Source organism: Piliocolobus tephrosceles, chromosome 3 (genome assembly GCF_002776525.5).
Source record: "Piliocolobus tephrosceles isolate RC106 chromosome 3, ASM277652v3, whole genome shotgun sequence".
Taxonomy (NCBI): Eukaryota; Metazoa; Chordata; class Mammalia; order Primates; family Cercopithecidae; genus Piliocolobus; species Piliocolobus tephrosceles.
In genome coordinates, this window is record NC_045436.1 from 169,749,457 (window position 1) to 169,756,918 (window position 7,462).

The 7,462-nt window shown below is 46.2% G+C and overlaps 1 protein-coding gene across 1 annotated transcript in view; it reads left to right on the forward strand.

Annotated features, from left to right (window-relative positions):
• The first annotated feature begins 427 nt into the window (after positions 1–427).
• PROM1 (prominin 1) overlaps positions 428–7,462 on the forward strand; it is a 152,086-nt gene continuing 145,051 nt past the window's right edge. The window contains exon 1 of the mRNA XM_023206949.1: positions 428–487. The gene's annotated coding sequence lies outside the window, so the exon portion shown is untranslated. The remainder of the gene's footprint in view (positions 488–7,462) is intronic.

The following is a 7,462-nucleotide window of genomic DNA, read 5'->3' on the forward strand; positions in this document are numbered from 1 at the left end:
TAAATGCTTCAGGAGTGAAAATGAATGCATTCTAAAACTTTCATGCTTTTTTTCCCAGAAAAGCAGGTTCCCAAAATATCTAACCTGTAAACTTTGAATAATAGCAACCCTTTAAAAAAAACCTAAAAAACTGTATAAAGAAGGGCTACATTTATATATTTACAGTTATTTGTTTTTCTTAAAGTTTTCCTCTTGATAATAATTAAATGTAAATGCTTTTTCATAGAAAATCTGGAAAATACACAAAAATTAAAAAGAGAAGAAAAAAGAAAAAGATTTTTGCCCCACTGCTCATAGAGGCAATCATGGTTAATGTGTTGATGTATTTTCTTTTCCCTGAGCTTTTAGTTTTCATAGTCCTTGGCTTTCCTGTTATTGATTTGTTCATCATTTGTTCTAAACAGTGCCAGCGACCTCGCAGATGCAGGTTGTGGATAGCAGCAGACGTGGAGGTGGAGGCTGGGCGGCCAGTGATGCTGTGAGTCAGGTAAGTCACTTCTCCCGTCTAGACCGGACGTTTTCACAAGTTGGTTCTCAGAATCTGAGAAAAGCAGCGGACCCTCTTTCCACAAATATTCATGATAGACCCATGCTTTGCATACAAGTTCACGGCCCACATCCAAATTCTTTAGCGATTCAGGAGCCTCTCAGGTTAAACATCCTGAACTAGGTATCAGACTTCTTGACAGTTTGCAATGCTGCCTTCCCAAAGAAGCTTGCAAATGTCTCCATTTATTATTTGAGTCAATGTGAGTTGTAAGTAAAGAAAGGAGGAGAAAACCCTCTCAGATGGTCATCTGGGCCTCTCTACTACAAACAGCCTTGCTATCTCCAGGAATCTCAAACCATGCTTTTGGGGAGGAAAGTACGCTTCTGCGCATGATCCCAAGTTCACACTGCCAGCAACATCCGGATTAGCACAGTCTATTTGTGCTGGGGTCAGTGGAGAAGAACCTGTTAGTCAAGGTGCAAGGAAGGCTTTGTTTTTTCTGTCCCTGCACAATGGTCCTGAATCATTACATGCCCTGGCATGCAGTTGGTGTCACATGAGTGTGATGACCACCTCTAGGTTCTGATCACACAGGGTCCAGAGGAACCAGAGAAATGACTCTATCTAAGAGGCACCAGCTTCCCAACCATCCCAATGTACTGTATGATAACTGCACACACACCGCCCCCGCCCCCCCACCACCATCATCTCCTTCCCTAGGGACACAGCTAAGCTGACACCAGAGAAATGCAAACAACAAGCTCTGTCAAGGACAGAGCCAGGTGCTGGCAGGAAGGGCAGAGGGTTTAGTGCGGTCAGTTGGGGGCCCAGGGATGACTGATGTCCTGGAAATAACTTCTAATTGTAAGTCTGGAAGGGAGGATGCAATAGAAAGAAATGAGGAAGCTTCTACTCACTGACCACATACTGCAACTAGTGCTGTGTGTATAGAAATTCTATTCTTCAAGCTTTTCTTTTTTTTTTTTTTTTTTGAGATGGAGTCTCGCTCTGTCTCCCGGGCTGGAGTGCAGTGGCCGGATCTCAGCTCACTGCAAGCTCTGCCTCCCGGGTTCACGCCATTCTCCCACTTCAGCCTCCCAAGTTGCTGGGACTACAGGCGCCCGCCACGTTGCCCGGCTAGTTTTTTGTATTTTTTAGTAGAGACGGGGTTTCACAGTGTTAGCCAGGATGGTCTCGATCTCCTGACCTCGTGATCCGCCCGTCTCGGCCTCCCAAAGTGCTGGGATTACAGGCTTGAGCCACCGTGCCCGGCCCAAGCTTTTCAATAAACATTCAGGATAGGTATTGTTCAGCCATTGACCCAACAATATTATTGGCGGGTGGCTCTGTGCCAGACCATGGGGAGAGCAGAGGCAAACTGACCCAAGTTCCTGCTGCCATGGAGCTTACCTTCTAAGGGGTAAGCCTTCAGGAAAGAATTGGGCAAATGCGTATAAGTGATGACAGGTGTGAGTGCACCAAAGGAAAGCTGAGCTGCCGGGTCAGCGAGTGGCAGGCAGTCGAGAAAGGCCTGGGGAGTGAGGCAGCTGTGGGGGTGTCTGGGGCTGACCCCTCTGCCCCCAGGCATGGGAGCCGTCAGTGCAAAGCTCTCGAGAGACAGGCTGTTCGATGTTAAGGGAGGCCAGCAGGACTGGTGTCCAGTTAGAACGGGGAAGGTGTGGGTGTTGGGGCTTAGGACAGATAGTTACAGGCCACACTGGGCACTTCGCACATTGCGCTGAGTGAGGAATGAGATAGTGTGTTGATCTGTATTGCGTTGCTCTAAAGAAATACCTGAGACTGGGTAATTTATAAAGAAAAGAGGTTTATTTAGTTCATAGTTCTGCATGCTGTACAGGAAGCATGGCACCAGTATCTGCTTCTGGTGAGGCCTCAGGAGCTTAAAATCATGGTGGAAGAAGGGAGAGCAAGCACGTCACAAGGTGAGAGAGGAAGCAAGAGAGAAGTGGAGAGGTCCCAGACTCTTTCTAACAACCAGAGATCTCCATGAATTCCTCACTGCTGAGGGGGCAGCAAACTATGCACGAATGATCCACCCCATGACCCAAACACCTCCCTGTAGGCCCCACCTTCAACACTGGGAATCACATTTCAACATGAGATTTGGAGGGGACAAACATCCAAACTATAGCAGATGGGAACCGCCAGGGCAGTTGAGCAAAGACGTGACAGGATTTGGCTTCCATTATGAAAGCATTGCTAGGGCCACTGGGTGGAGAATTAGACCACAGAGGGGTCGGAGAGAAAGCAGGAGGCAAATCAGGAACTCCCTACCCCCCGCCATATTCAGATGATGATTCTCAGCTCACAAATGTGCCTCCAAAATCTGATGGCACCATGACCCTCTCTGTCCTGGATCACCTGGATCCTCAGGTGACTTCCCTCTGCCTTTAAAATGGAACATATCCTCGGGCACCCACGAGATCCCACCTGATCTGCACCAGCCTCCCTCTGCCTTCTATTCTCTCTCTCTTACTTGGTGATTCCACCCGAGACCATGTTTCTTATACTTACCTGGCCTGTGTACATTTCCCTGATGCCTGCGGTATTCTCCTCCACCTCTTTATCTGCCTAACACCTGGTCACTTTAACCATCTTCAACCTTCTTTTTCTCAGGGAAGCCACTCCTGCCTCTTGCAGACCAGGCTGGGTAGGGCTCCGTCCAGCCTAGGGTTCCCCCCTCTACTTTGGCCACACTGCTCACTTTTGGGAGTATGTACTCTTTTTGGCCTCCTTCTTTGGGCTCCAGTCACCAAGGCCAGGTCAACTTCGCTCTTGTTCACCTGTCAGCACTTAAGCCAAGTGCACAATCCCAAAAACCTGATGGCACCACGACTGTCCTGAATATTTGGACCATTGACAAGGAATACTTTGTGAGGTGAACAGAATACTTGCCAACATCACACAGCTACTAAGCGGGCAGATCAAGAATCAAATTCCTGATTCCAAGTTCTTCCTGGCCCAAGGACCTTCACTCAAGTCTCAGTTTAGCCCCAGTTGGTGACAGCTGGTGAGTAAGACATTCAGTTTTTCTGGGTTTCAGTTTCCCCAACTATAAAATGACAGGGTTGGACACTGAGTTTATTTCCAGGGCTCCAGGATCTACAAGTGCTCCCCCAGTCCATCTGACCACAAGAATTACCCAGGCCTGGGTATACTTGTAAGAATACTCACCTGAACCTGCAGAATCACAGCTCCAGACGATGGACTTGGGATTCTGGTTCTGTTTATTTGTTTGTTTTTTCAAGTGCGCCAGGTGAATCTTATCACCAAATAAGTTTTGGAAATACATTTCTAAGGGACTCCTTCTCAAAGGAGGTTCCCAGAAGAGAAAGGTCAAAGAGGAGGCAAAAACATGATTGTAGTGGCTATTTCAACACAGCAACAGCTCCTTCTCAAATGTCTCCTCTCTATTATAAAAAGAAACTTTGCATCTGAGCCTGATATTTATTTATGTGAATTATTTTGAGGGACAAATGGAAGTCTCCAGAACTTTCACTGAAAGTTCAGCTTCCTGGACAACTGTAAATAGCTCTGCCCTGACAAACTTTGTCCAAGTGCTAATTAAAGAACACTCAAAAGGAGCACAAGCAGAGATGAGGACACTCTCAGAGCTCCTGAAAGGAGAAGCAGAAGCTCAGAGAGGTTAATCAGCTTATCTGAAGTCACACATCTGGTAGGTGGTAGAGGTGGAACCAGAGCTGCATCCCTGGCTGGCATTTTCCTTTCTGAAACATGAGTGCATCAGGGCAATGTTGCTTCTGCACAGAAAACTGTGGTGCCCACACTTTGGAGCAAAAGGTGCTCCCAGAACACCACATGAGTGATGACCTGCCCCAAGGATAGTGCGTGGCAGGGAGCTGGCACCCTCAGATAAGGGTAACTGATCGACTAACCCCACCTTCTTGTCACTGTGATCTAGGAATAGGGCACTTTTCAGGCTTTTTCATTCTCTGCCTTACTGGGGTAAATTTATGGAATACATTAGACAATTTTCCACCAGTCAAATGAAAATATGTTTGATGACTTAAAAAATAATCAGGGGGCTGGGTGCAGTGATCATGCCTGTAATCCCAGCACTTTGGCAGGCTAAGCTGGGAAGATCACTTGAGGCCAGGAGTTCAAGACCAGCTTGGGCCACATAATAAGCCCCTTATCTTTACAAAATGTTTAAAAATTTGCTGGATGTGATGCTGCATTCCTGTAGTCCCAGTTACTTGAGAGGCTGAGGAGGGAAGACCACTTGAGCCCAAGGGTTTGAGGCTGCAGTGAGCTGTGATTATACCACGGCACCCTGGCCTAGGTGACAGCGCAGGCCCCTGTTTCTTAAAATAATAACAATAATAATAATAATCAGTGCCTGATCAATAATGACCCAGTGCTAGACCAAGGGAGACAGACTTATTCTCATTCTGCCATTTCTTTACCTCTAGAACCTCAGCTTTCTCATCTGGAAAATGGGACAATGCCTCCATCATTGTGTGGTCATGAGGGTTAGATGAGATACTACACAGTATCTGATACAGAGTCAGTATCTGTTAAACGAAAGAACGGACAAATGAATGAGAGGGAGGAAATAATTTGCTCTGTCCTGGATGTGAAATCTGTCCTCTTTCCTCCCTGCCTCTCACTGTCTCTATCAGCTGTGCAGTAACTGGAACTGGACCCTTCTGAATGAAGAATCTGTGGTTGAGGGGAGAGTGTGAGTCTACACACACTATGTGATAAAGGTAGACATGAGCGTCAAATATAGAAACCCCCATAGAATCCATCGTCTTCCACTCAATGGAAGTGAGCTCTGGCTCAGTTGACCCCAGAGGAGGAGGGAGAGCATGCTTGGCAGTTTTAAATCCTACACCTCTTCCTTTCTACCCTCCCTCCCTCCCTCCCTCCCTCCCTCCCTCCTTCCTTCCTTCCTTCCTTCCCTCCCTCCCTCCCTCCCATTTTCCTGCTTGAAAGATGGGGAGGGAAGAAAAAGGAAAAGTGCATATTCTGGGAAGAGTTGGCACTTTTGAGTCAGAGACCTGGGATTTAATCACTTGTTCCCCACTGACTGACATGGTGACATTAGAAAAGACACCCGCCATCATGGGGCAGACACTCAATAAATACTTGTTGGAAATAATACATGTTAGTTGCTGGGCAAAGCTCTGTGTGTATTAACTCATTTGATCCTCACAATGTTATTCCGTATTAGGTGCTAGACACAATATACAGACGAGGGAACGGAAATACAAAGAGGTCAGGTAACTCACCAAGGGGATGTAGACCAGAAATCATAGCCAATCCACCTCCAGAACACACACTTTTAATTCCTCTGATATAAAACACTCAATACACACAACTTCCTGGGGTCTCCTTTTTCTCATGTGCAGGTGGCTGGTGGGATGGGGCGATGCTTGCGCCTAAGTCATTTCCAGTGCTAGGACTGGGGCTAAGGAGAGAGAAATGTTCCCCCAAATCTCTGAATACCTCAAAGGCTCAGGTCTGACATAGGAAAATGAGAAGAAGCAGAGATTGCTTACCCAGGGTGGACAATGGGGAAAGCAGATGGGCGCAGAGACTCCAGAGAGTGACATGGAGGTGCAGCTTCTAAGAGGCCCCCGATCTACTGAGGACCAACTCTATCCTTTCCATAAAATCCTTACAGTGACAGTGTAAAATAGGTGCTGTTATTCCCACTTTGTCAATGATGAAATTGGAATTCTGAGTGATGAGAATATATGTCCAAGATCACACAAGATATTGCGGACATAGCCTTCTACTTATGTCTGTTTGGCTCCAAAGTCCTTGTTCTTCCTCCTATGCATACTCCACATTTTTGCCTAGAGCTGACCCTGCAGATAACATACTTGTCATGTCACAAAAACGTCTGGGACCTGCTGTTGCAGAGCAATGCCTTCTACAGTGCACAGTTACAGTCATGTGCCACATAACAATGTTTAATCAACAACAGGCCACATATACACACCTTGGTCATCCCATAAGATTATAATACCGTATTTTTACCGTACCTTTTCTATGTTTAGATACACAACTATTACCCATGTGTTACAGTGGCCTACAGTATTCAGTACAGTGACACGTGGTCCAAGTTTGTAGTCTAGGAGCAATAGCCTATACCATATGCATAGGTGTGAAGTAAGCTACACCATCTACATTTGTGTAAGTGCACTCTGTGATGTGTGCATAGCAAAATAGCCTTCGATGCATTTTCTCAGAACATACCCCATCGTTTAACAGCACATGACTGTACTTAAAATGTCTTCGAAACACCATCATCAAAGTCATCGCCAGCGTGGGCTGCTCTGAGTGGCATCTGGAAAGCTGGAGCAGGATGGAAGCTGACTCAAGAAGGAAGGTGGCTGGTAGGCTTAATATAAGCTCCTATAAACCTCTTAATGCTATCCAGACATTAACACTGAGTGACACCCTGGGGTTTCCTGGCTTTAATTTAAGACTCAGGATAGATTGGCTAACGAAGCTACTGAGCAGCATGACAGTGTCTATTAGCAAGGAATTTAATGGTCCTTTCCTAAATTAAAATATTAAGCTCCCTACGAATTACAAACTTGCTCCAATATAGTGCAGACCTTGGGGGAAAAAAATGAATCACACACCACTGGACCATGAGAAGAATCTCAGAGATTCTGCTCTTGGATGAGGAAGCTGAGGTCAGGAAGTATTAGGTAGTTCCCCAAGTCTACGTATCTGGTCAAGGGCCAAGTCAGGCCTAGAACCTCCAGCCCCTGACCCCAGTTAGCACCCAGCATTGGCCCATGGGTCAGGAACAAAAGAGATTTCCACTTAGATTAAAATCTGGACATGGCCAGATAGTTCTGAGCACCTTTTGAAATGATTTGTTTGGTTTATTTGTTTCCAGATTTGTCCTGAACACTTGGCATGATGCCTACACGCATAGAAGGTGTTCAGTAATATTTGTAGAAGAAA